The 27,010-nt window shown below is 37.1% G+C and overlaps 1 protein-coding gene across 4 annotated transcripts in view; it reads left to right on the plus strand.

Annotated features, from left to right (window-relative positions):
- Positions 1 to 469: 469 nt before the first annotated feature.
- The window catches only part of LOC112048933 (ichor), a 53,457-nt gene continuing 26,916 nt past the window's right edge, over positions 470 to 27,010 (plus strand). The window contains exons 1-2 of one of the 4 annotated variants that reach the window (XM_024086643.2): positions 470 to 622; positions 2,573 to 2,719. The gene's annotated coding sequence lies outside the window, so the exon portion shown is untranslated. Of the gene's footprint in view, positions 623 to 1,854; positions 2,426 to 2,513; positions 2,720 to 27,010 lie in introns of those variants that run through there. The other 3 variants (XM_052881189.1, XM_052881191.1, XM_052881190.1) reach the window with 3 other exon arrangements.

Raw genomic sequence — 27,010 nt, forward strand, 5'->3', positions numbered from 1 at the left:
TGATTAATTGCACCCTTATTATTATTCTTTTTTTATCGACTATTAAGAGTTAATGAATGTAGGCCTATGCATAGGGTCAATCGTTACGCAATTAGATAGATATTAGTAGATATTAGTATTATTATCATTCCAAATATGTTGTATTAAAAATAAAGCAGAAAGAAATTATATATTTATCTTAATAATAATTAATTTTTTGTCACTACGAGTATATATTTAGTTAGTCTCAAAAGATCATATTAGGTAAGGACAATAGTTAAAAATAATATGTGTAGGTCGCAACAGATTGTAGGAAGCTCTGAATCAGCATATTAACAATGAAGCTAATTTGTAATTACGCCAATACAGCGCCAAACACCTGAACAACTGAATAGAGATACAAGCTTAGCGAATTCTAAAAGAAAATTGCTGCTACGTATCGCGAAAAGCGGGCCGTAGCTTGCGCGCCCCGTAGCCGGTGGTGGAACGCGCTGGTGGGAGTGAGTGGGGTGCGCCCGCGCCGCCAGTCGGTTCCAAGCACGCGGCGCGCGCGCCCGCCATCCCGGAGTGTAGTGAAGTGACGGACACGATACGCACGCTGCGAGATTTAAAAAAAGAAAAAAAAACACAAATAATAAACAGTGTACGTTCATCCCATTTCTGAAAAAAAGAATCGGAGCGGAAAATATGTTATTGGCATTAATAAAGTGACGTGAATGTGTGATGGAGTAAACAGTGAAACTGGACGCCATGTTTTTTTAATCTATCCGTTTTTTATTTTTTTTTAATTTCTCTTCTCCCCACCCCCTTGTAAATATTCGAGAGAATATTTAGTATTATTTTTGTTGTTCTGATCTTTTATTTTTGCCAATCACATACCCTCTTTTCTCTTTTTCTTTCTAATTTCTATTTAGTTTACTTACCCGCATGCTTTTTCTGTGATTAACTAAACAAATCTATGGGTATTTTGCTAATATTATGACTTATTAGTAGCTTTCATGATAAAAAGCAATTCAATAGTTAATATGTTTCTCGGACTGTGCAACAGAGTTTAAATATTTCAGCATTGCAAAGTTGACCTGAATTTCAGCAACGTTCGACCTGAAACGTTTTTGACCAACAAACATATTACCGATAAATATAATAACTTAAATAAAAGTAACTTTAAAAAAATTACATTTAAATCAGAGCTTTTTTTACAAACAAAGTTCCGAAAAAACGGAGCACGGTAGTTACCTCTAAAAATGTTTATAAAAAATTAATTCTAAATTCGAAATGATATAGACATTATTTTTCATGAGCATTTCATTTAATATAAATAACTGAGATATAAATAAACAAATTTAAATTATAATGGAGTAGTTAATTAAAAAAAATATTGAAAAAAAAAATTAAAATGAGACTAGTGAACAACCATAGAGTAGTCGGTATTAACATGGGAGCGCATTTCCCCGTAAATCGTGAAGCGCTGGTTTTCGGTTGATAGCGCGAAGGTCGGCCGACAGGTTTTTTTACAGTTTTAACGGGCGCCGCGGCGGTGACACCGATTACACTCTTTTGTTTTTATTTAGTACAACTACGCTTAAACTATGTTTTTGTTTGAATAATTGCGGATCCATATATTTCAGTTACCTTTTCAATGGGATTTTTTAATGATATTTCATAATTAAGTCAGGTTGCGTATATTTAAGAAGTATTGTAAAAGAAAATATGTATAGCGTAGGACAGGGATTACAAAGGTTAATAATTCTGTAAATTTAATAAATTGACAATGGATTTTTAGTTTATCTACGTTAATTTACCTAGTTTTGATGAATTAAATACTCGACTATATAAAATGAATATGATAATGACTATATAAAATGAATTAAATACTCGACTATATAATTTGGTGTTGCTTTTGAAATAAGGTTACATTGCGTATTTTATGGAACTATTGCGAAAGTAAATATTAAAACTAAAACCTAAAAATCATATCTACTGTTCATTTTGGAATTGAAATTTCAAATTAAATCATTAATGACAGACTTGGACCAATTTGGAAATTAGCTCACTTTGCATTATAGAGTAAATATTTATTATCTGCACAGACTTTGGTACCATTATATGGAAAGTATTTATTAATTATAATTAGTTATTTTATGAGTTAGATGTTCCTCTGAGTACTGAGTAATATTTAAGTAATACGAGTATACTTAGTTACGTAACTAACATTATCAATTAATTACTATGACCTACATTTAGAGTATCATTTACATTAATCATTAGTTTACTTTTTATACAACTAATGCATGTATATAGTCGTATCTTTTCTTTAATAGTAATAAAAATATATTCTTTGTTTAAAAACTATTTGTATATTAAATAATCTCTATTTGTTGGGTCAAATTCTTATTATTTACTTAATTTACGATTGAGAAATTCTCCCCCAAAAATTTATAACTAGGTAAGTTTTGCACAATATCTAAAGCTTACGATGTACTTACTTACGAGTATCTAACAAGCCTATCTCAAATTTCGATCTAACTCACCAGGTCTTGGACACAATAGATATTAAAATAACAAAAGTGTACAGTAAAACCTCTTGTTCTAGTCTTTCCCCTTCTAACGGCCGACACGTACCTCAATCGGGAATCGAATCTACTGACTTTGAACGCTCTGAAGTGGACACAGTGTATAATGTTGTTTTGGATTTGACACGCTCCCAGCCGCTAACAACGATCCTGTATAAAAATTTCAGGTAAGTTAAAAAATTGTATAATTTTCACAAAATATATCAAAAAATGTTTTGTACATATTTTATTATGTACTTCCATAGACTGCTCAATTGTCACTTACAGGAGGCAAATAGACTTCGATTACCGATTTTCCGTTTCTCGTGTAAAGGAAAAATAATTTAATCATATTTAAAAGTAATATGAAATGAAAGCCTTCTTCAATATACATACTTAAAGTAACATAAACCATACAGTAATGATGAAATAACGCCTGGAATCTCCAAAAATTACATCTACTTCTCCATACTGTCTGATTATGGTATTAGATTTTGGAGTGGAGTGTTTGGAAGAAATTAAAATTGGCCGGATGGTCTTGGAATAGGTAAAGTTATAGGTTTTATACATAACTGAAACTTTTGCTTGTTTCGGTTCTTTTGTAGATATTTGTAGACAAAAACAACACTACGACAACAATTCAACGTACAACGAGTAACCCGAATTTTGTATTACGCGCCTTGAATTATAATACAATTCTTGACTTAACTTAAAACTTAATATTAACTTAATATTCTTATTCATCATCATCAATATCAACCCATATTCGCCTCACTGCTGAGTTCGATTCTCCTCTTAGAATGAGAGGGGTTAGGCCAATAGTCCACCACGCTGACCCAATGCGGATTGGCAGACTTCACACACGCAGAGAATTAAGAAAATTCTTAGGTATGCAGATTTCTTTAGGATGTTTTTTCTTCACCGTTTGAGACACGTGATATTTAATTTCTAAAAATGCACACAACTGAAATGTGGTAGATGTTAATATTCATACTTATTACAATAACATTTTATGATCTTAAGTACGTTTGCAACAAAAGGGCACTTTGTGACAATACTATAGCAATATTTATGTGTACCATCACGTGTGACTTTGCTGCATTGGATAGGTGGTGAAATTACATAGTTACGAGGCTTACTATATTATGCCTCAGGTTGAGGTAGGGCAGCGCATTAGGACGTATCCCTCGTTCGCCCTCGAGACGGCTTTCTATAGCGAGCCTAGTTTCGGATACTTAAGAACCGTACACATATATTGACCCCAAAGAACAGCTAAAACTTCAACATTGTTATGGATTTTTCGCTTTGTATATTTAAATAATATTTAGTTTACAACTAGGTATTTATAGTCATAACATCTAGGTATACCGTTGCGCGAACGACCCTGGGCGCGATAATTCGGATATTCCGCGCAAACGTCGGTTGTTGACCCGCGAATAGCACGGCTCGTGGGTGACTGACCTAAAGTGGAATAAATGTTTTGCGTGCCTACCTATATCTACTGGCACCTACCTACCTACCGACAAACCAGTCAGGATTAGCTGAATTAATTTGATAACACTTGTTTTACGTACTCGCTTGATAATGGCGTTAGTTGATTGAGGGCGGGTCCATTACTTGCCTACAATGTAACTGATAGACGCCGCGTACATTGTAAGACTTGGTATTTGCAGATCACAAAGTCAAGTTTAAGAAAATAAAAAGTGCGACAAAGATTGCACAAACGTGATGTACTGGTACGATCAAAGAAAAATACATGACAAAAATGTCTTAAAAGCATCTAAAACTGCTAAAACAAAATCGAGCGTAAAGTCAACATTTCATTTGATCCATTTCAATCTGTCCAATCCAATACTTCTCAAAGTCAGAATAGAATTAAGTACCTGAAATGGCTATGCTAGAAGCATGGGCTCACAGTTTCATAGACTTTTTGATCATAAAAGATATGACACTTTTATAAAAAATATAAATAATTAAACTCTATAGCTTGAAAACTAAAGCTGCGAAGGTAAACGCATCACACATTTTTCGGCGCGGTAACTGTCAAAGGTCGCGGATGACACAGTCAGTCCCTCCTAGCGTTTGACAGCGAGGCTGCGTGACTCACATGGCCCGGATGAAGCAATGCTGTAGGCGGCACGCGGAAGGCTCGATATGACTTAAGTACTCGTGTCATTTACATTGTAGTGCTTAGACAATTGTTACTGATGAGCAAACAAGTAATGTTATTGACGACTTAAATACAGCAGCATAATTAATCTATACTAATATTATAAAGAGGTAAAGTTTGTAAGTTTGTCACATTTTTTAAATGGGGTAATCTTCGGAACTACTGGTCCGATTTCAACAATTCTTTCACCAGTAGAATGCTACATTATCGGGGAGTGCTATAGGCTATATTTTATATTAGTATGATATATATTCGTCGAGTTAACACAGTTTTTGTCATACAGGTCGGACCGAAAATCCTCTTAAGCAGACTTATTCGCATGCGCTGCCTTAACCATTGTGTAAAATTGAAATTAATGTATGGAGGCTTTATGTATCTTTAAAAGTTCTACAAAAAAGTCCGCGACACCATATATCTATCTTCTATATATTAGCAGATATAGTACCTTTTGTGTTTTAAAAATTATAAATTTTATATACTTAGGTTTGCGTCATTATTTATGCTACTTAACTTAAATCCTTATCAAAATAAATTATTTAATAATCACAAGAATATTATGGAGATAATATTTGCCCTTTATAGTATGTTAATTAGTTAAATAGTTTCGGAGATAATACAAAATTTCTAAAAAACGCAGAAATTCCGCTACATGACGCCCCGCGCTTTTAATTACGTAGTTTCCGTTCCCGTATGAATATGGGGATCAAACATAGCCTATGACACTCGCAAATAACGGAGCTTACTACTGGTAAAAGAATTTTCTAAATCGGTCCAGTAGATCCAGAGATTACCCCTCTTTAGTTTCTTGGGAAATAGTCCTTTGGTCATCGAACCACGCTCAGAGGGCAGGACCGATTTTGCTAAAGGTATGGGAAGGGTAGGGGTAAGGAATGGAAGGTGTAGGGTACCAGTAGGTTAGGGTAGGGTAGGGGTAGTGTAGGGTTAGGGTAGAGGTAGGGGTAGGATAGAGGTAGGGTAGGGAAGGGGTAGGGTACGAGTAGGGTAGGGTGCGGGTAGGATAGAGTACGGGTAGGGTACGGGTAAGGTAGGGGTAGGGTAAGGGTAGGGTTAGCGGTAGGGTAAGGGAAAAGTAGGGGCACAGTAGGGTTGGGTAGGTTTAGGTAGGGGGTAGGGTAAGGTAGGGGTAGGGAAGATGTGTACATAAGTAAAAGCGAAAGCAAAAGCATGACCGCTATAACACTAATATTTTAAAGACGAAAGTTTGTGTGTGTGTGTATGTTAGTTCCTCCTTTACGCTGCGGCTGCTAAAGCGATTTGGATGAAATTTGGAATGGAAATAGATTTTATTCTGGATTAACACATAGGCTACTTTTCATCCCGGAAAAATCCATGGTTTCCGAGGGATTTCTAAAAAAACTAATTTTACGCGGACGAAGTCGCGGGCGTCCGCTAGTTAATTATAAAACATATATTACTTCTAGATATAGGATATATGTTATATATTTGTTTATTTAATTCTATTTATTAATATGAAACAAAGTTCGCTGTTCCTTTGTGGCTTAGATCTTTGAACCTTCGCCACGGATTGCATTACTTTTATCAATATGTGTTGTAGATCTAAATGAGAAACGATCTTCACTCATCTATTTGTAGGATGAAAATTTTTTAATATAAAATTTAATGTGTTAAAATTATGATGCCGTATTCGTTGCCAAATTTTTACTAAACATTATTCAAAAAAGATAGTTTGGTTAAGGGTTTTAAGCAATATACTCGCAATTTATAAAATTCCTTATGTTAAAAAATCCGTTTTCATTTAATAAACAGTTAGGTGAAGGTCGTTTCTAATTCAAATCTCAGCCCAAGTCTCCTCCGGACGGAGCGCTGTCCAAGGAAGCCGGTTTACCAGTCCCATAGTAACTCATAAAGAGCTGACCGATATATTATACACGGTGAGATATGCGCCCCGAAATGTGTTCCGACGAATTCTGGGTCGAGTCAGCGGATTATGATAATTTTGATAATTTAAAACGGCACCGGTCGTTCTGCGCGCTAGTAGGACGGAAAATTATACGTCTCAAGGTGTTTATTTTGTGGCTGATACCTACTTAGTATGGAAATGCCAATTAGTGCGCGTCTTGTTAAATGTATAAAACAGTTGCTAAGTGAAGAAAAAAAAAATAATTAAGAACAGATCTTCATACGATATAATTATAGTCAATTATACGTGTATGTCATTACACCTACATATCAGGTTGATGGACATATTTTAGGAGGTGGGAATAGCCTTTTCTATTAGGGTTCTTTTAAGAAAGTAGCTACGACCTTTCCATACTTATTTAATCGTTAAGCAGCATTACTGTTAATTTTAAAGGGCCTGGTTGTCGGTATAATTTAAGCCACGTAACATCTAAGTCTGAAGTAGATGGACAGAAAGCGGCACTTCGTAGAACATACGCACATGCGGACGTAGGCCGCATGGGCATGTCTCTCTATAAGTTGCAAGTATTTATTAAACGCAAACTTAAAGAAAAATCTTATTAAAGGATTATTTAGAAGACAAAAAATCTTGGTATTGCACTATACGATTGTGTACTTAGTACACATATTTGTAAAATGAACCCTAAAATAAATCCTAGCTGAGTTTAGTATGGGTTCATCTCGGACCGGTGCGAGTTTGGAACCCTCATAACTTTAATTTTAAGTTTTCGATTAATTATTATTATTACTATTATTGAATAATATTTTTACCTGACGCTTCGAAAGCGCTTGTAAACTAAGCCTAATTGAAATAAATGAATTTCGACTTTGACTTTGGCTATGCTTTGCGTGTGGGTCCTTTGGGCTTTAGACCATCTGCAGATGCTGCTTGGTCCTTCATTTATTACTACATAGATGGTGTTCCTGTCATATCCTGTGATCCTGCTCTGTGTCACCCCGCGGTTTTACCGTCGTAGTGTAATAGAGTGCGAATAAGGGGATAAAATATAACCTATGTTATTCGCTGGTAATGTAGCTTTACATTAGTGGAAGAATTTAAAAAAAATTCGAGTAGTTTTTGAGTTAAATCGTAACAGAAAATTTAAATCTTACTCCCTTATTAGTTTAGATGGTGTCCACTGAACAACAGTTTGTTCATCTTGTTCCGTTTAGTGTAAATAAAATCCATTGAACGCATCACTGTACACACACGTGAGCGTCACAAAACCTAGACCTAGCCGCTAGCTCTGTGACACATTGGCAACTTTCACTGCGCCATGCACTCGCCTGACCGTGCAAGCGTGCCATACATTCAAACATCCTACACTAATTGTTTGGTTAAGGATGTCTGTTTAATCTTTAAACTCGCAGACTCCCGCGAATTCGTTCGCTTAAGAAACCATATTTTCATAATTTGCCCGTCATACCTGTTTACCTGTCACTTTAATACCAATAATATCCAAAGTTATAGAAAGGGTCATGTACAATAAATTATACAGCTTTTTGTCGACTTGTGATATTTTAAAAACTGAACAGTTTGGATTTAGGAAGAATAAGTCCACTACATTAGCGTGCTTTACATTAATAAAAAGTGTGACAGAAAGCCTCAATGAAGGTGTAGCTCCCATAGCATATATAATAAAATATATTACATTTAATAGTTTCATTGTGCGTATAAATGTAAACAGTCAGTAAGTTTATTAATCTTTTAAATACTATACAAAGACTAATACGATCCCTTTGATGCGATACGTCCGATACTGACTTACGAAACAACAAGTACTTAAGTAGTATTCGTAGGTACAGTATGGAAGGACTTCTTTATTTGGAATAGTTTTTTTTTGTTTTTTTTCTATCTCAATAAACAAGCATGTACCTACAGTCGAGTATAGATGGTCTAGACGCTGACAAAACTACAAGTAAGTATTTCCATTTAAAACTAACATTTCAACATTTCATTTACATGTTAAAAATCAAAGCTTCAAAACGCGTCTAGCCTTATGTCTAGCTGCTGTTATTATTTCATTTTCAATAAAGAAATATAAAAATGTCTATAATTCGTCTACTTAAATCTCTACTCATATCGTCTCACGTCTAGACTGAGACACACTCAGTAGGTACTATAATGTGCATGAACAGAATCAGCGGCGCGAGTGGCGGTCCCCGGCGGACCCCGTCCACAGTGACACACTTTGGCGACTTTCACTATGATGCGCGGCAATGACCATGCGAGTAATGTCAAGTGCGGTTTCACTGCGCGCCCGCACCGCCCCCTCCCCCCCGGCCGCGGAACATGGAGAACAACTTGATTGACAGAATATCTTGGCTTTACCGTATTTTATACTCGTATATAGTGCACACAATGTTACGGTGACATGTATACGTTTCCAATGAGTAAGAAAATTGACTTTCATATACCTATCTAAATATACGAGTATTAACTATTAATTATTATTTCCTCGTCCTTATCCCCGAGATTCGTGATTCAAGAGATTTCCGACGCCATTAATTAATCTTCACTGTCTTTGTACAAAATTTAACGAAACACTGGTGATGATGGGTTCATCAATCTAACATCATGATCAAGAACACCCTATAGATGTCCTAGGTGTATAGATGGATATAGGTCTTGTGTACTGCAGCATCCAACAGCTCGGTGTAATCCGCTTGATGTCGTCGGTCCATCTAGAGTGGTGCTGGCGTCCCACCACTCTAGTTTATTTCGGTCAAATTATAGAACTAGTTATGTTTAATAAAGGGACGCCGATGCTTGCCTTGCTCTCAATGTTAAATTAGCCTTTGGTGGTAGATCAACCAACACTGCGCTTTCTAGGTGCATAACGAATAAAAATTGTTTGAAATAATATGGATGAAAAAATCGTCATATCCAATCAAAAAAAAAGTATTTAAAAACAGATTGAAATCCATCAATTACATGGTGTCTTACGTTTCACAAGAGTAAATGAAATCTGTGTTTCCCGATAACCCATTAGCGCTGCTGTGGCCGAAGTGTTGGCTAATCTGATGAGTCACGCAGCCTGGTCGGTGCCACACAGAGCCTCCGTCTGTCCGTCTGTCGAGGCTGTCAGGAAGGTTATACAACTATGAGCGTAATTATTTATGTAAATAAGCCTATGACTAACTGGAACTTACTGAAGTGTTGACAAATTACAAATTTAGAATTTCGTCAACAATACCTTTCATGTTATTCTACCTCTGTTATTTACTACGAAGCCAGACGTCGCAGGAATCATCTGGTCAGAAGTTTGAGGTCAGCTTGATTCCTCATTCCTGATACGTTTTGTAAATATTTGGAATTTGCTACAGAGTCCACACTGAATGGGCATTTTCTGGGCAAAAATATTTCGTAGGCTGCTTCTTATCTTACCATCACCTCCTAACCTACCTCCTACCTAACCTCTTATAAAAACATGCTACACGTATTGGAATACAACATAACTTGAGCTCCTGTTTTGTCCTGACGTTTCCCATACGTAGTTAACGTCTGATTAATTAAAGCTTTAAAAAGTGATAATTTTGCCAGTAGCTAACGCTCTTTTGACAAAATTCTAGCGCCATGTTTATTTTTGTCACTAACCAGCATAGTAGTATTGTAGGTACACGAGTTTATAACGTATTTTAGAGTGATCATGAGGTTGCAGCTCAACGCTCTGGCAGCCAAAATCTTGAAATTGCTCAAAACCGATGTCACCGAGGCATGGCACTTAACCATTGAGAGAGCTGGCGCCGACTGCTCCGGCGTCCACCACCTCTGCTGCCGTCTCTCCGAAAAACCCCTCCGACTAAGCCCCTCCTGGCCAGTGACGGTACCCCCCGTTATCGAGCCGAGGACCGAGCGGAGATATTTTGCGGATATCCTGAAAACGCAGTTCACACCGAACCCGACGTAGAAAAGACCGTCGAATCTACAGAGGACCTGTCGTGTTCTCCACTAGACAAGTCCTAAGGAAGATTCGACGAACTACTATCGTGCCCACACTTATAGAAATAACATTAAGTATAGGCTAACATTCACTACAGGAGATGGTCTGTTATAGACGTTGGTTGTCCAATTATGATCAGATGAGCCATCTGCTTCTTATGTCTACTGTATGACAAAAAGTATATATTTTTGTGGTCCCAATAAGGATGTGCAACAGTTAAGTTAGGCTACGCATGCACGCATGAACGTAGACTCCAAGGCGAAAGGTTAGTGCCAGCTGATCGCTTTCTCCGCTGGGCAACGAACGCGTCGCGTGCGCCGTGCTCGTGCGCCGTTCCCGTGCGCCGTGCGCGCGCGCGTACGTTCGCTGAATTCGTGATTGACTGCCTATTTGTGTTGGCAAGGACGCGTCGCAGTTTGTCAATGAGTCTGATGGTTTTTTGTCAGTTTTTTATTAATGTTAGTTTGTATGTATGGGTCAAGTCCATTTGAGTTGGCAAGGACGCGTCGCAGTTTTTCTTTTTCAATGGGTCTGATAAAACTTTGCATGGGTTTTTTTTATTAATTTGCTGTGATACTTACAACTCAGAACTTTCAAATTTTGCATTGTTTAGTTTCAAGTAGGTATTCAAAATAATAAAAATCCCTTGATGCTGCTTTCAAGCTTTCCTCCTCTAAAATTCTTTGTATGTACGCTTAATCATGATAGCAAATTTTCTTATCTTTAGACCACCTAAGTACCTACTCGTATATTAAACTATGTCAATTCATCATCATCATCATCATATCAGCCGATGGACGTCCACTGCAGGACATAGGCCTTTTGTAGGGACTTCCAAACATCACGATACTGAGCCATCTGCATCCAGCGAATACCTGCGACTCGCTTGATGTCGTCAGTCCACCTGGTGGGGGGTCGGCCAACACTGCGCTTACTAGTGCGGGGTCGCCATTCCAGCACTTTGGGACCCCAACGTCCATCGGCTCTTCGCACTATGTGCCCCGCCCATTGCCACTTCAGCTTCGCAACTCGTTGAGCTATGTCTGTGACTTTGGTTCTTCTGCGGATCTCCTCATTTCTGATTCGATCACGCAGAGATACTCCTAACATAGCTCGTTCCATCGCCCGCTGTGTGACTCTGAGCCTTCTTATCAGGCCCATAGTTAGCGACCAAGTCTCGGAACCATAGGTCATCACTGGCAACACGCACTGTTCGAAGACTTTTGTCTTCAGGCACTGAGGAATTTCGGACGAAAAGATGTCGCGAAGTTTCCCGAATGCAGCCCAGCCGAGTTGGATTCGACGGTTCACCTCTTTCTCGAAATTGGACCTACCTAACTGGATCATATGTCCTAGGTATATGTATTCGTCTACAATTTCGAGTGCAGCGTTCTCAACTATAATTGGGTGGAGCGATACATGAGCATTACACATTATTTTTGTTTTGCCCATGTTCATTTTCAGGCCCACCTGTTGAGAAACGCTGCTGAGGTCATTGAGCATGGTACTAAGGTCATCCAGATTCTGTGCCATGATGACTACATCATCCGCGAACCGCAGTTGAGTGATGTACTCGCCATTGATGTTGATGCTAAGTCCGCCCCAGTCCAGAAGCTTAAAGACGTCTTCCAGTGCGGCGGTAAATAGCTTCGGAGAGATCACATCTCCCTGACGCACTCCTCGCTGCAACTGGATTGGCCTCGTAGTCTGATCCTGAATACGGACTGACATAGTGGCGTTTTCGTACAAGCACTTCAACGCTTGGATATACCTGTAATCAATTCGGCATCTCTGCAATGACCTTAGCACAGCCCAGGTTTCCACCGAATCAAAGGCTTTCTCATAGTCCACAAACGCTAAGCATAGTGGCTGGTTATACTCGTGAGTCTTCTGTATAACCTGCCGCACCGTATGGATGTGGTCTATGGTACTAAAGCCTTTTCGGAAACCGGCTTGTTCGGGAGGCTGGAAGTCGTCGAACCTATTAGCGAGACGATTCGTAATGACTCTCGAGAACAATTTGTAAACGTGGCTTAACAGCGAGATGGGTCTGTAATTCTTCAGCAAGGTGTTGTCACCTTTTTTGAAGAACAGAACCACCACGCTCCTATGCCACGCCTCAGGCGTCGTGCCCTCGTAAATGACGTCAGCCTATACGAGATTAGTGTGGCTCTCAAACAACTGAAGAACAATAAGGCGCCAGGTGAGGACGGAATCACAGCAGAACTCCTGAAAGCGGGTGGAAAACCGATACTTAAAGTCCTTCAGCGATTGTTCAATTCCGTCATTCACGAGGGCTATGTCAATTGGTCAATTAAAATGACATCGAAATGCTATTAAAATGACGTCATGTAAGGTTTGTGACGTCATATACATATGTGGTGTATAGATATCTGGTAATATTTTCAAAGTACCTACAAAGGAATTTTCGTACTTGTAATAAAAAGATACAAACAATATTTCCAAAGCCGTTTGGAGTCATACTTAGTATATATATATATATATTAGAAATGTAATATAAGAATGTGTTAGTTTTTAGGTTTATATGAAATTAAATAAAGCTTTATTATTATTATTATTATTATTGAGTGTTCTGGAACAGTCGCGCATCTGACACCATATGTCAAGAGCATCGAAAGTCACACTCAACATACTCGTATGGCTGATGTTGTGATGTGAGAAAGAATAATGAGAAAGAACTACAGGAGACATGAATTGAGCCAGTTATAGTTATAATGATAGATAAGAGGAAGATAAGAGGTATCTTCCACACTTAATTAAGTTTTAGACTAGCAATTGCACGTCTCCAGTTTATAGCACTTTAAGTATCTGCCCACAAAACGCAAAGTAGCTTAATAATTCTAAATAAATAACCTACGTACAAATAAGCGGTTTGACCCAGTTCCTTCGGAACACGCCATAAACATACAAGTTATAATAGATTTAGAGATCAATGTCAATACCACTAAATGGTAGCGCAGTATCAAGTTCTTTAATCGCAAATTAGTCCCAATCACAATTAAACTTTAAGTAACAGCCATAACGTTCAAATTTCATTGAGCTGATTTCTTGCGATCTTTCGCAGTGCAGTGTCAAGATTTCCTACAGCAAAATACGTCAATGAAAATTGCATTCTATGCACTTGACACAGAACTTAAATTGCACTGACAGTTGAGTTCATTCTAAGCAATACTCTCATGTTTTCCGTCGGCAAAATTCTTCACACTAAATTGCACTCTGCGCCTCGGACATACAACTCTATTTAGAAGAGTTGGTATTTTAGTAATTTTATAGTGGTGTCAAGTAGTGACGAGGCAGGAGAAAGCCGTCTCAGATCCGTTTGAGCGGTCTACAGACCTACAGAGACTAGGTATTGTATATGTATAATACATATATGTGCTTACATACCTACTTGTAGAGGAAAACTGGTGCTAAAACATTTCGTTTGGAAGATTTTAAGGAAAAACTTTTCATATTACGTCTTGCACAACGATCGATAACTACGGCTAAAACGGCCTTTATCTCGAAACTTTTACTAATTAAAGTTATCACTAAACAAGGAAAATCGCAAAAGTCGAAAGCACAGTTTGCTAAAGAAACCTTTCGGATATACAGAATTCAAGCTTTATCATTCTGCTTGGTGGTAGAAAAAAGCTTAGCTTAAAGAACACTTTCAGGATATGCGTTGTCACAAAGAAATCTACTAATATTTTTACTAGCGATACAGATTTCTTTAAAAAAATTTATAATAATAATAATAATAATTTATTTATTTGCTTTAAACATGGAATTTTGCAAGTCAACTGACAGATAAATTACTAAATTCATTAAAAGATTACGTAGATATGCTTCGACGCTATACGACGCGCGTTGAATTCTATTGTAAAGAAATCTCAACTGCAAGAGAATAAGCTAATCAATCCAGTACGCCAAACCTTGATTTAAAATAATATATATATATATATTAATATATATATTATATGCATATGCTAAACACCTTTGCCCTTTTTGTCGCAAAACGTATTCTGTTATGTTTGCATGCCCTGCAAGTTGATGTTTTGCTATAGATGATAGTTTTGCTTTTAATGTATCTCATTAACGAAAGCCTTAATAGCTCAACTGGTTAATTTGGCGAACTCAAACGCAATTGTATGATTCCGCCCATTCATAGTGGAGGGAAGTGTAATATTGATCAGGTACAAAAACAATATAGCTATTTTCGCCATTACACATGCCTCTGAAATATAATGAGTAAAATTCTTATACTTTCTTCACTCTGACAGGTCTTATACCATGGAAATATGTTATATAATAAATGAATACAAGGGTTATACCTCCTTGCGCCGCCAAAAAAAGAGAGCACATGTCAAGAGCAAACAATAAGGTTCTTTTAACACATGTTACCAAAATACGTTCTTTCCCATCGCGTGAGCCTTTCTCCGCGAAGCACCCGACAGATGTCCACCAACCCTTCAATCAGTCAATATTTGAATTCAATTTTGGAAAAAAAAGAACATCTGTGTATTGTGGGAACAGTACTACCTGAGGAATAATTCGGTGCCTTAGAGAAAGGTGTACCCACATAGAGAGGTATTTATTTTCATTGTTGCATAATTATAGCAAACCAAAATAATAGGTACCCAAATAATTAGTATTTTTTTGCAAATACAATTAATAAATATTCCTTAGCCAGCGATTCATCATCATTATAATTAATCCCATAATCCGTCCCAGTGTTGCCAAAAGAACGATTTAAATCATATTACAACTTTTGTTGCTCTTGTACGATGTACGATCGAGTAATCGGAATCGTAGGCAAAATTTACCATCTTTTCAAATCTTAGGCCCATCATCATAACGAACTAAAAATATTAACAGTTGCCAAAAAATTAACCTACGATGATTTGTTGGTTGGAAAAGAAAAACACAAACAATATAAGCAATAGTTTTTTAGCCAGAAATCTGTTATTTTTTTTTAATAAATAAAACAGCAGTGTTTCGTCGTCAGAATCCATTTTGTTACTGAATGTACTGTACGTCGTTAATTCGCTACAAAACCGCGACGAAAGCCAACTTCGCCATCCCAGAAAGAAGAAAGGAAATATCTGTATTTCACAGAGACTCGAATCCAGGACCTCGCGATCTGAAGACACATATGCTGGACTGGACCAGCTACTACCAGCTATTACCAACTAACTTTTGTACGTGATTCTCCTCCATATCTCCCTCAGCAACCAGCAGCAATACAACCCCTAGCAACCAGCCGACCAGCTACCAACAGCAAATACTTTTTTCATCTACTATTTTTCCCTAAATAGCGTTTCCTACAAAAGCGTCCTAGAACGTTTCCGGCAACACTTAATAAAAAGATAATAAATTACCACCGCGTCTCGCGTATCACCGCAACAGTCATAATATTTTCACTACGAGGCCCCACATCTGGCGAAGGACCCTAAGATTAATGGCCTCAAGTAGATAATTATGGTTTATAGTTAACACTATTGTCGTAGTAGATATTATCAATTTCCTTCTACCATTCATATAGTTCGTGGGTTAATTATTGCATGAAATGCATTGATTCTATCAAAGTTTTAGTAGCTGCTGTGTTAAATATTAAATAAAATAAATAAATAAATAGCCTTTTATTTTCTTTTCTTCACACAATTTTACAATTAATTTAACTTTATTATTTATTACAATTTTTAATACAACACATTTAAAAAACCGTAGCATATAATGTTATTATTACATGTATTTATCATTGTCATCCAATAAAAAATATGTTTTATAAATCAATGAGTTCGTATCAATGAATTATTCTATTAATTAATTAATTAAAGTGTTTTTTTTTGTTTAAACAATAAATCTAAAAATATACATTTTTTTCATGCATTTAGTCCTTTGATATACTACTTATGTCGTTGGTCGCACGTTAGGCCTACAGGAAGCGTGGTTTATTTACGCAATTTTTATTGTTCATCTTTGACAATCAAAGTTTCATCTTTGACTTATTTACCATTAAAGTACTGTATATTTTCCAAAAAAAAAAACTAAAACTGAACCAATCATTAACTGGATCTTGGATCTTCAGTTACTCATTTAATATACAGACTTATCTGTATCGACTACAAACTCGTGATACTTGACTTTCAAGCACCATCTCTTGGGTAGGCGAATGTATTATTTGTTATAAAAAAACGAAAATATTTGGCCTCTTAGCACTCAAATAAATTGTTCACTTACTAGACGCTACTATAACCCATTTCACCATCATACCCCATCACAATGCCCCATTAACCCACATAGAGGCGTAAGATTACACCTGAACACGTGTTCCATTCACCCCTAGCTTATTAAAACGATTTCCTGCCCATCCGGATGTGTGCCTACTGGATGTTTTGTGCCCTGGGAACTAGGTAATGATGGGGTTGGAAAGGGTTAGAAATTATTTCTTAATGGTGACCGGTTCGGAAGCGTTTAATTTTAGTGATAAATTATATCTGGTTGTACCTGTTCTTAGGTTTGGTTTTTATTTTATAAGATAAGATCTTTAGGTATTCTTATGAATGTGTTATACATATAAGACATCGTTTTAGAATTTTTTGTCAAGCGCACAAATATTTTGTAAGTTATAAAATGTTTACTTATAACATTTCATCGGCCATGATTATTATATATATGGTTTACTGTGTGTGTATGTCGAAGTGTGCTTGAACACATCGACGTCGAAATGACTACTGTAGACACTATAGGCATCACTAAGGTGTGACGTCACACTACGTCATCACTAAGCAACATGCGTCACAATCCTCAGCATAACCATTTCACTGATCCTTTATTTAACGAGTAGTAAAATTTTCATATTGTGCAGCTATAATATGCCCTTATTCTGTTGATGAAAATATTATCTAAATTGCCTTCACTATTGGAAGAGTATGTCTCAAACGGTGAAGGAAAAACATCGTGAGGAAACCTGCATACCAGAGAATTTTCTTAATTATGTGAGACTCGAGCTCAGCAGAGAGCCAATATGGGTTGATAATGATGATGGTGATGATGATGAAAAATCATCAATTTTACTTAACACCTATTGACGTTTCAAAAGTGCTTATAATAATAATAATAATAATTTATTTGCTGAAACTGTGGGTTACAATGGTTCTTACACTATAGGAAAAAACTCCAACACAATTTACTGACATATCAGCGTGCAAATATTTACAGTATTTTACAATAATTTATTATATTAAAACGTCAATATTTATACATTACAAAATTTTGTCATTCATGTATTCGTCAGCACTGTAATAATTCTTATTATTTAAAATGGAGAAGATTATTCGCCTAAACTTTATTACAGGCATATTTTTATAGGATTCTGGAAGCTTATTGTACAAAGAAACAGCCATACAGAAGCAATTATTTGAAAGAAGAACCAGCCGTCTCGGTGGCACACAGATTTTATTTGGTTGTCTGCCCCGCCAGTTTGGGCACATTAGTCTTTTGGTAGGGAACAGAGTTGGATTCTATTTTACAAATAGCAACATTTCAAATATATAAAGGCATGGCAGCGGTAAGATTTTATTGTATTTAAACAGAGGTTTACAGCTATCTAAAGGGTTGGCTTGAAACACTGACCTTATACATGCCTTTTGTTTAATAAAGGCTTTTTTCGCATCTATTGAGTTACCCCATAAAATTAATCCATAGCGCAATATAGATGAAACGTGTCCATGGTAAGCTAACAGAGCCGTTTTTTTCCCACTAACTTGTGCAACTCTTTTCAAGGCGTAAATAAACCTATCTATCCTGTTACACACTATCTCGATATGTGCCTTCCAATTAAAATGTTTATCTACTGTTATCCCTAGAAAATTTGCAGTATTTCTTTCTTCTAAGTTGCTAAGGCTTATAAGTTGCTAAGGCTTCGTGAAATAAATAAATTTTGAGTTAGACAACTTTTCTTTGCATATTTGAGTTTAAGAATGTATGCGTAATTGTACCGTGCATATGAGTAGATGTAGTAATGCGAATGTCTCGCCAAGGCCTCGCGCGCGCATGAATGAGTTGCGCAACTCAAAGTCAAGGTTCGAATATTGCCTTTATGTGGAGTCATTGACATCCGCGGCCGATGATTTAGTTAAATCACTAGCTATCATTGTTTGTTGTTGACTCTCCTTTTTATTGAAACAAACATGCGGATCACCTGATGTTAAGTGGTTGCCACATTAACATGGAATAAAACAGACGCTGATGATTAGTTTGAAGTCTCAATAGCAATAGGTTAGGACTTGAGACACCGAGAGGTTATAGGATCGATTTTCACCCGCTGGACTAAAGTTTTACGACTATTTGATGTGGCAATTATTTTTTTACAAATACAATTAAGTGATTTTAAGGAAGATATATATCATATTAAGAGATTTATGAAACATTGTTGCGGTAAGTTCCAAATTTTACATTGCTTGCTCGCAAGCTTGTACTCGCGAGCATCTTGGTGGACCTAAACTCCAAGTAACTATCTCTCATAGAAGAAAGGAGACCAACAAAATAGGCCATTTAGATTGTAATATCTTTCCAACAAATTTAAATAGTGTAATGGAATTTCGTGAAGATTATATAGGTACCTCGCTCAGAGTACCTGTAGCAGTGTATAATGATATGTATGATTAATGGTAATTATTCTTTCGATGATTTTTCCAAAAAAATCGTACATTACACCACAACGAAATACCATTGCGCATAATTAGTATTATCTCATGATAATTACTTGAATTGTCACAGAAATCAGATTGCAAAATGCATTAAGTACTCTGACACCTCGTCAGAATACTTCTGACAGGTTGACGCGCCTCAGACCGCAGCGTCACAGACCCTGACGCCGTTCCGCGGAGGCTCGCCGCTAGAGAGGGACAGCGAGCCACGTGCGAGCGGGACGGCCGCGGGCAACGTCCTGATTTGTCAATAAACTTGACCCACATCCCATTGAGGGCGAACCGGCCAGGAATCTTAGGTTACGCCGCGTCCATATTAGGCGAGATATTTCTTTTTAATATATTTTAAGAATTTGTTAGAATTCCCAACACGTTTGTTTGGCTGAATTTATCTTTGGCTTCTCAAGCATAGGGCACTTAGGTTTTATTTTAATTTTGACAGTATAAAGCATGCATTAGTCTTTTAAATATGTCTATATTAATCATCTTCTTCTTCTTCCATAATTTAATGGCTTTTGGTTATGCCAAGACAGCACAATATACTTTGCGAATATCGCGTAGAAAACACAATGCAGGTTCAATTAATTTATCTATGATACAATAGTTGGTTTATTTAGTTAGACGCCATTTACGACAACGCAAAAAGGAATATTTAGAATACATAAATATACAATGTATAAAAGACAAACAAATGAGATATTAATGGCTATAATAAAATAATATAATTATAATTTAATATAATATGTGTTCAGAGTGGACGATAACAGTCTAGTCCAAAACCACATCTTCTCGGTGCGAGTCCAGCCCTTTTACCGTGGACCTGATTACGGTTTTTTTTCGAGTTTTACTAATGAAAAATACGCCCCTTAGCTCTTTTCAGATCTTTAGGTCTTGCACTGTTACTTTTTTCTAGAATTTTAAACGTCTATATTATTATGTCACATACAACGGCGAAAAGTTCACGCATCACACGTTTGTCAATATTCGGTAGGTGTGGCCGTGACATATCAGGTCCTTGTCCGGTCTAACATAACGGCGCACGCCGCGGTTCCGTGGCCACGCGGGAATCGTGAGCTTTTTTTCCTTCCTTTTTTCTATTTTTATATCTTTTTTTTTCAGAGAGTTCCTTCGCCTTTTGGTTATTACGAGTTTATTAGTTACTGTTGCTGGGTGGCACATGTTTAGATTTTATTTTACTTGTGGTAATGCATTTGATGCATTGCAATGATTTTACTAACAATAATGGCGTTTGGTATATTGTGTGTGGCGCGTGATTTTACTCGTAGTAATGTAATAAATACTCAATTTACAGCTAGTACAGCTTCCTCGTTGATTGAAACAGTAGGAAATTGTAGAGTAACGAAGCAAAGCTTGCCTCTTTATAATAAAGAAGATTAAGCTTATCTTGAAATACCACATTACGCTTTGCGCAGTCACTGACGTTTCAATTATTTTTATACTCGTACTATGATAGTTGTATATGTCGTAGATGGTATAAAGAAACAGTGCAGTATGAACGAAAATTGCAGGTTCACTAATAGCGGAAAGTGAGTGAATACTTAGCGCTCACTTCATGTTACACGAAAATGTACTCGACGGTCAAGGGGCCATCAAGGGGTCAAGGGGTCATACCAAGAGGTCGTGAGTTCTATCCTCGGCCTTTGGGCTATTGACGTACCCACTCCCTACGGAGTAATCATCACTACACCACGTTGCTTCAATGTGGGTTAGAAGGGTTAGGTCACAATTATTTTATTGTAGCTATGCTTGTTTATGATTTCACCTGATAATAAGTGTAGCGTTAAGATAGGCCATGTATGCGTAGAAGATATTTATCTTCAAAGCCGCCCAAGCCATAAGAATCAGGAAGCACAACAATTGGTAACTCTATTTCAAACCCTATCCATACAATATGTTCTATATTTGTCAGGTTTTGTAAACTGTCGTTAGTATAATGCTTGCCTGCGGCTCGCGTTACGTCAGATCAAACAATGCCTCTTGTGGCGCGGAGTAACGGTACGTGGTCACGGAGCCTGCGTCCATCATTGTATTATCATTATTAATTAGTGCAAGTGCGTCTCTCACACGTCACTTGTAATGGATAGATTGATCTTTTCATTTTTATAAGTACTCAGAAAATATGTGTTCTTATAAATTGGGGCGTGTTGTTTAATGAAATATTGTTATATTTTATTTCTTGTGGTCGATCGGTGGTAAGTCACTACTGTTGCCTTTAAAAAGTGCTTGTGAAGCCTATTTAACAAAAAATACGTAAATTTGAAGATCCGAATGGGATAATTGTATTTAAAAGTGATTTCCAGTAATAAGCTGAAATTTTTTTCGGGGAGCATTTCTCTCTACGACCGCTCGTAAATTAAGAAATGTGGTCCGCTGTGCAAAGAAGTCTGATAAAATTGGCCAGTATAGTAAGACGCAGTATTAGTTGACTCTCTATTAGCTGGACTGACGATGTTAAGTACGAATCAGTCCGCACTGAGCTGTCAGATGATGATGACCATCAGGTAAGTCATCTGCTTGGTCCCTCAAAACGATACATTGTTGGGCAATAGCTAATACTGCCTCGTTGGTCTAGCGGTTAGCCTATATGGCTACAGACCACAAGGTTCTGTGTTCGAGTCCTAGGTTGTAAAGTATCAAGCGTTTCTTTCTTTTAAGAAATTTTCAGTAAATTTTCTGGATAGATAGAATAGGAATTTACTGGTGTTACCGTCGTTCCCGGTCAATTAACATTAACATCTGATAGTGGTTGGTACGGAATTTAACATTATCACCCTAAGCCCGCCAACCTGATTAGGAGCGGTGCTCCATATCCCCTCAATGAAGGGAGGCCTGGCTCTGTAATGGGCTGTTACAATAGACTGATAATGAATACAGCCTATACAATAGCTATAGTATGCGCATTATCATCTGAGTCGTCCGGTCATAAAAGTCAAAAAAGATAGGAATGTGCAGCGCGCCTACCTGCGCACCCTAATTATCGATAAACGGCTACCTGCGCACGTGCTAATGATGAGTCAATAATGATTTGGACGATTCTGATTGGTCGGTTTCTAATGTAATTGCATTGCGTATTTTTTTTGCTATAAATGTGTTTACTGCAATTAAATAAATACATTCATGTGTTACTCGTTGCGCACTATGGATACTAATATATAATAAATTTGGCAGAAGACGAAGATTCTGATGATGAAGACTCAGATGAAGATTAATTTTATTTAGTTAATAATTATATAATATGAAATATGTATTATATTAAATCAAATATTGTTAATTTTTTTAATTTTGTGAACAAGATACGATAATAAACTTTACTTATCGATAATATGTCTTTCATTGTTACACCCTTCACTAGACGGCTCCATAAGACCCATAAGTGCAAGCGAGATAGATATAGAGAAATGATTTATGGCCCTAAGACTCAGTTGTTAATGCTATTAGTATAGGACGCGGTGCAGTGCGACACGGCGCGTGCTCGCCGGGAACAGGGAACAGTTATGTGACGTGGCTAACTGCGCGCACGCTCGGCCGCGCACCAACAAGGCCGGCCGACCCCACGTGCGCGACTGACCGACCCCGCACGTCCCGACCCCGCGCGTGAAGCAATGCGTGTAATCAAATCAATGTAAACACATCAACACCGCATCGATTGGGACTGTCAATTAGGCCTAGAATGCATATGCAATTAGTATTAATTAAAGCCCGCCAGAGATCATATCCACTAGGCCATCACGGCTTTTGGTTAAGCCTCATATGCCGGCAAACATCCTTGATACTTCTGTACTTCCTCGGAAGAGCTCCTTCACAAACTCTAATGCTGTCTACTGTACATAATATAATTAAAAAGAAAGAAAATTCTTTTTATTCGTTTAGTAAAACATAAAGCTAATTTAAACAAAAAAAAATGCACTAGCCTAATAAAGGTCTCCCACTAACATCGATCTTCTATTTTATTTTATGAGGTAAATGCCCACTAAACATAAAGTTGCAGCTAGTTTAAGCATTGTTTTTGAGTGGGAGCCGTTAAAAGGGTAAAATTACAAATCCATATCATTGCAACGTATCATATGAAGACAATGCGCTTAACATAATCTGTCGAGTGGCTGTTCCGCCGGCTAGTGCTGTGGTGTGGTGTGGTGGTCAAGCTAACTGTGCGCGGGAACGGTACGGTGTGACGTAGAGTAACTGGGGACACGGCCGGCCGCGCGCGCGTGTCGAATTATAGCTTTTTGCGCTTGCATCGCGCAATGCGATTAGCTGAGAAGCTCTGCACACATCTAGATTATGAAGGTACAGTAATCGTCGTCATTAAAATATAAAAAATGCGTATTTATGAAAATGGTTTCAAATCCAAAAAGTCGATTGTCTGTGATCTCCAGACGACCTGTCAATCTATTTATCTCGCTAAAGATCCAGGCCTTCTTATAGAATAGAAGAGTTTAGAGTCGAGCTTATAGGTGGCTCACCAACCCGAATAGAAATAATCAACACGGATCCAATTTGTAAATGAATAATAATGAAACCTTCTTAATCAGATCACAAATGTGCAATCTCCCAGCATTAGCTCATTACTTAATCTATCGCAATTTTTTGTTTTGTAGTAATAACAGTCACTCCAATCAAGTAGTAGTTTTATTTTTACAACCTCTGCCACTGAAAGAAAAGCTTGAGAAAAGTTTGTCATCATGAAGAAAAAAATCATCAACAATGCTGTCTTGGTAATAACCTTTGCGTTGTAACTTTGGCGGCGAAGACGAAAATCTCCTATATCTGTGAATCTGTCATTTTTTTTTTAAATTTGAACACTGAACACGGATTTTCAGCACTGATTTCAGTCAGCCTGCAAATCCCTTCTAAACCGAGGTTACATATATGTATATACTCCTGTATACCTGGATATACATATAATTTATTTATTTTACTTTCTCCTTGACGAGGACTTCGTGTGATGGATACGGGGAATCTGTCACTCGCTGGAGAATCTGTCACCGGTCATCGAGTTGTTAAGCTTTTAGTGTTTCTGATACGCTTTCAACAACATCAGAGGAGAGCCTGATGTACGGTTGCCGCTGGCTGGGTTGCGGTAGCTTACGACACGTTAACGTAGCCCAGTCATCAACGAGTCGAAAAAGCGTGGGTTTTTAGCCGGTTGAAGTCTTGCCTCCCCCTGGCGAGAAGGTATCCATGAGAATTTCCCAAGTAAAAAAAAGAGTTCGCTTGACCATTTCTACTACTAAACCTTAATAGGCAACACTGCTGCCGTTCCATTTAGCAACATGTAGCAAACACGCAAACAGAAAAAAATAACAATGCTACAAACAACCTCGTTACAAAGTGCGTACGCATTTTGTACGCTTTTGATTCACTCACCCACTTCTCGGGACTGCCATGCGAACTCAAATTAACCGCTTCTACGTGAATCGGTGGCAGTTCTTAGAGACGTTTCACTTTTTGAGCCCCCCGCACCTCGCCCCTTTCACCCGCCCCACCACCCCGCGCGTGGCCGCGAAACCTCCTTTCAAAGTCAAGTACGATATAAAGCATCTACAGACGACCTGTTGCCGGCTCGAAATGACTATGTATAAAAAGATTTATCTTTAGGTACCGTCTTGTGTAACGTTTGAAACCCTTATAACTTTAGTTTTAAACTAAGTTAATAAAAAGTAAATTTTTTTGACACAAAATAAAAAAAAGAGTGTATTATAATCAGCTGTATTAAGTTTCATTATTGAAACTTTTTAATGCCTGAATAGTCTGGGTTAACCCGCCCGTCAGCCCGCAGTTCTACAGCGTGATGTGTCTTAGCTCCATCATGTCGTCTCTCCTATAAGCAGGGAGGCATAACCTTAAGTAGGCTGTTAAAATAGAATGATCTTTACAGCATTGAGTGTCACAATATTCAATCTGTTTCGCTGTTGTCGATTTACTACACCTAATCTATTGTTTCAATGGCCAAATTAAGCTGATTTTTTGCTAATTAATTAATTATTGCTATACATATAGTAAAAGTTGAAGTACGTGAGCAAAGTTCATTAAAACGACGCTTTGTCTGTGATGAAGTAGTGGAATGGCGTGAGTGGCAAATTAGTGGCGTTAATTTCTTCGATATAATTAAAGTTCGTAATTAAAAATATAGAAAGTTTATAGCCGTATTGTGTATGCCATTGTTTTTTAGCTGTTATTTTGAAGTCTTAATTTTTTATGTCGTTGAATGGTTGCCTTTAGCATACTTTCCCGTCAAATTTTCCATTGGAATAGGTATGGCTTTAAATTGTTGTGTCCACGCAAAGCGATCAAAATATGTTGACAGGTTAAATTACATCTGGACAAGTCAGTGAATAGATGGATCTTGTATATGGCTTTTCTTTTTCACATATATACATGTATACAAGTAATGTTTATTCGTAAAACATTTTTAAATTTTTTGGCGAATGTTGTGTACTCGGTTGTTAAATTGTATACCTAGACATTTACGAGTAAAATATGGATATCTGAGATGCTTTATCTTTTTCCTGAGTTATGTTTCTGAGTATGGTCTTAGCAACAGATGGATTAATTTAAAGCAACATTTTAAATTTTTATTGAATCTTAATTTTCGAAAAAAAGTTCTTCGTTAAATGACGAATCGTTAAAAGAATGAGCATTTTTCATTAAAAGGAATTTCTTACACAAAAGTCTGCATTCTACTTAAATTGTTGATGGTCACAGGAATTTCATTTTTTTTTTGTTTGGTGATAATTTTGTTAGTATTGAAATGAAAAGCGATAAAATACAAAATTTTAATTTCGGCGATAATTTTGAAGTAAAAGTTATAAAATACTTTCCCTCGATGACTTATTAATGGCAGATCCGCGTCCAGCAGGATGCGGCCCAGTCGTGGCCTAAATACCGATCTGATGAAATATCACAGAAGCCTATTAAGCTCTCCATTCATTTTTTACTGACACACTCAAAAATTCGTAGCAAAAAACGTCATTGTAGACTGACACAATAATAGAGCATTACGACTAGTCGTATTCCGTAATTTTATCCGTGTATTTGTTTTACCATGAGATCGAAAATACCATCTGTCAAAAGTTTCAACCAAAATTGAAATATAACAATTGATAAGAGAATTCGTAATCTACAGAGAAAACATATGAGGTAATTTTGTTGAAATAACGCATTTGTGTCATAAAAAGATTTATCCAATTTATGTCTTACACACTCGTAGCTAAAAATATTTAACCGAACTAATAATACATGTCATCTACCTATGAAAAAACAGGCCAAAATCAAATCAGTTAAATCTTTCTATGATTACCATTTCACAGACAAAAAATACACAGAGATAAACGGTAATTTTGTAGGAATCCTATTTTCGGTAAAACCTGAGAAATAAATTATTTAATCCTGAACACAAAAAATTCTGATATCCATCGAGCTTACGAAATAATTCAGAAAACCAAAAACCAATAAATCCGAGACGGGATAGTGAAAAAAGTTGATTGTAAAGATAGACGCTGTGCATCTGGTTTGGAAAAATGTATTGGGGTCAGAGTCCCGTTACTTAGGAACCTGTTCCTTTTCGGCACCGACAGGACACGCCGCCCTGAGGCCTGCGCCAGCACGCACTCTTATGTGTACGAGTATACGGATTACTCGTACGGTGACTTTGTACTTACCAAAAGGCTAGTTATCATTTCTTTTAAT

The sequence above is a fragment of the Bicyclus anynana genome, chromosome 4, assembly GCF_947172395.1.
Source record: "Bicyclus anynana chromosome 4, ilBicAnyn1.1, whole genome shotgun sequence".
In the NCBI taxonomy this organism is placed as follows: Eukaryota; Metazoa; Arthropoda; class Insecta; order Lepidoptera; family Nymphalidae; genus Bicyclus; species Bicyclus anynana.